Here is a 3,123-nt window from a genome sequence, read left to right as displayed (position 1 = left end):
AGAGCATCTGCGCAACTTGGATGCAACTCTTCAGAGACTGAAGGAATACGGTTTGAGAGTCCATAAAGAGAAATATGACTTCTTCCAGTCATCTGTTGAATATTTAGGTCATGTGATCGACGCTAATGGACTACATACTGCACACATACATACAGCAATTGTGAATACACCCCCACCACAAAATGTTAGCCAACTAAAGTCTTTCTGAGGACTGTTGAACTAGTACGGACGGTTTATACTGAGTGTGGCGTGGCGAGAGAGGTCGGGTTTTCTTTTATTTCTTTGTTCGGTTGCGACAACGCCACCCGGGGGAATTTCACCCCCAGGAAATTCTAATGTAAGTGTTTTTCTTTTATTAAAAGGAGTAAGGCCACACAGGTTCTCAATATACCACGGGGCAAGAGACGGTTTTCAATTAAGGAAAAAGAATTTTATTTTACAAAAGAAACCTATCAAAAACATATAGAAACAAAACTAAAGTGTTGCACACCAGCCCAACACAATAATACGATAAAATTAGCACATCGGCAGGGAATGAGGATGAGGACAGGGCTGGGGTTTACCATGCGGCAAGGGGAAACCAAAAAGGGGGACGGGATCCTAAAACAAACCACCCGTGATACTGCACACTCACACACAGCAAAAGGAAATCGTGAAGAAGACACCGCCACCAGGGATTGGACTGCCGCCTTCAGCCCACAGCACCTGACCAATGACAAAGAGGAGCATTAATAAAAACATGCCATATGGGCCACACAGACTGGTGTGGACAAACAAATATTGAAGTAAAGTAACAAAAAGAAACCAAATCCAAAGAAATACAAATAACTACATTAATTCCTAACAAACAACTTGGCACACATTAAGGCAACCAATGAAGACAAATGTACACAAAATTGTTTAAAACAGGTGTCGCCACAGTTGTCCACAAGACGGGAGCCAAAACAGCAGCGAAGATCCAGGGAGTGGTGGCCGATAGCGGGCCAAACAAATTGCCTCCACCTCACCCTGCAATGTAGCGATGAGGCCCCAGGGGAGAGTGAGAGCACAACAGGCCGCGGCCCAATTACATGGCAGCCTACAAGTACACATTACAATAATCAGCTGGGAACTGAGTGACAGACTCGATGGACAGGCAGACAACATCGACCTACCAAACGGACGAGTTACCGGACCCGGAGGGCTTCCAGCGGAGCAATCCATCTCCCACGGCCCCAGCAGTCGGCCGTGCTACACGCTACAAAGAGCGGAGATTGCATCACCAATATTCCCGTTACGCACCCATGTAAAAAGGAGAAATGGCAGAGCGCATTACCTGTATAGAGGATATCGTGCGCCTCGATGGCGGCCACGCCAAACAAACGGGCTCTGCCACGCCAGACCACAGCCACCACAGGAGATTGGAGGAGAAAAGAGAGTCAGGTATACCCACACACCTGTATATAACAGTGTGCACGGCGCCGCCCAGTAATCAGGGTGCCCAGCGAGTTGGCCTAGTGCCATGTAGTGGCCGGGAGGGAAACAACCTCCGGCTACACGAGCTTGGCATCACTTCTGAAACCACTACATAACCTGCTACGCAAAGAGGAAGCATGGCAGTGGACAGCAAGCTGCCAAGAGGCTTTTCAGAAGGTGAAGGATTCACTTACTGCATCAGAGGTCCTAACCCACTTCAATCCTTGGCTCCCAATTCAGCTTGCCTGCAATGCCTCTCTGTATGGGGTAGGGGCAGTGATTTCCCACATACTGCCAAATGGCCAGGGAAAGCCAATTGCTTTCACATCGAGAACACTAAACAAGGCTGAGTCCAATTATGCTCCCCTGGAACGAGAGGCTCTGAGCATTGTAATTGGTGTTAGGAAATTTCACCAGTACTTATATGGTAGGAAGTTTACACGTTTAACTGACCACCGACCTCTCACGACCATTCTTGGACCTCGGGGATTCCATCCCTTGCTGCGTCTTGTCTGCAGAGGTGGGCGTTGCTGTTGTCTGGACATTCATATGACATAAAGTATTGCAAGTCAGAGTCTCACTGCAACGCCAATGGTTTATCCAGGTCACCACTTCCTGTCAAGAAACCGGACTCAGACACTGTGGAGATTCTCTACTTCAGAGAGGTAGAAAAAGCACCTGTTTCAGCTGTACAGGTAAAGAAGGCGACCAGAAATGACCCTGTGATGTCTACAGTGATGGACTTGATCATCAAGGGTCTTCCTGCTGGTGATGATGCAAACTTGAAGCCCTTCTTGGAAAGCGGGCAGAACTTTCTGTTCAGTCGGGATGTTTGCTGTGGGGGAGGAGAGTCATTATTCCCCTGTCACTTCAAACAAAAGTGTTACAGCAACTCCATACATGACACAGCGGAATAGTGAGAATGAAGGAAATAGCAAGAAGCTATTTTTGGTGGCCAAATATGGACAAACAGATTGAAGAGATAGCTAAAAGCTGTTCATCTTGTCACCAGGTCCGAAACAACCCGCCATTAGCTCCTCTTCACCCCTGGGAGTTCCCACAGGAGCCCTGGCATTGTGTGCACATTGACTTTGCAGGTCCGTATGAGGACAGAATGTTTCTCGTGGCTGTTGATGCACACAGTAAATGGCCTGAAGTGACTATCATGAAATCAACCACCACAGAGAAGACCATAGAGGCACTGGGAGAAATGTTCTGTAACATTTCAAACGGCCTTGCAGAAAGGTTCATCCAGACAATGAAACATGCATTGAAAGCCTCACAAGGTCAAGGAACACTTCATCAAAGGCTGCACAAATTTCAGCTTAACTACCGTAACAGTCCACATGCAACCACAAAGATGTCTCCCGCCAACCTGATGTTCAAGAGGGATCTGCGCACGACCTTTGATCTCTTGAAACCATCAGCAGTGAAAGACACTGTACAAAAACAACAAGAGAAACAAATGATGTACAGGGGTCAACACGTCAAGGAGAGAGTTTTTAGCTCCGGTGAATCTGTGCTTGCCAGGAACTACAGAGGTGAACCTAAGTGGGTTCCTGCAACTGTTATTGCACAAACTGGACCAGTTTCATACACAGTACAAGTTGCTGATAGTGTTTGGAGAAGGCACGTGGATCAACTTCTACAGACCTCACCAGTGTCTGC

At 47.4% G+C, this 3,123-nt stretch overlaps 1 long non-coding RNA gene across 1 annotated transcript; it reads right to left on the bottom strand.

The window, feature by feature from the left end:
- Positions 1–855: 855 nt before the first annotated feature.
- LOC139623501 (uncharacterized) lies at positions 856–1,684 on the bottom strand. Its single transcript, XR_011691531.1, has 3 exons — positions 1,316–1,684; positions 1,155–1,237; positions 856–1,078 (listed from the first exon to the last, which is right to left on the bottom strand). It is a non-coding gene; the product is annotated as an uncharacterized lncRNA (long non-coding RNA).
- Positions 1,685–3,123: the final 1,439 nt, after the last annotated feature.

This window comes from Trachinotus anak, unplaced genomic scaffold (genome assembly GCF_046630095.1).
Source record: "Trachinotus anak isolate AG129_WGS33_773 ecotype Australia unplaced genomic scaffold, CSIRO_AGI_Tana_v1 ptg000008l, whole genome shotgun sequence".
In the NCBI taxonomy this organism is placed as follows: domain Eukaryota; kingdom Metazoa; phylum Chordata; class Actinopteri; order Carangiformes; family Carangidae; genus Trachinotus; species Trachinotus anak.
Note: the sequence above shows the minus strand (reverse complement) of the source record. Positions and strands in the feature narration are given on the sequence as shown.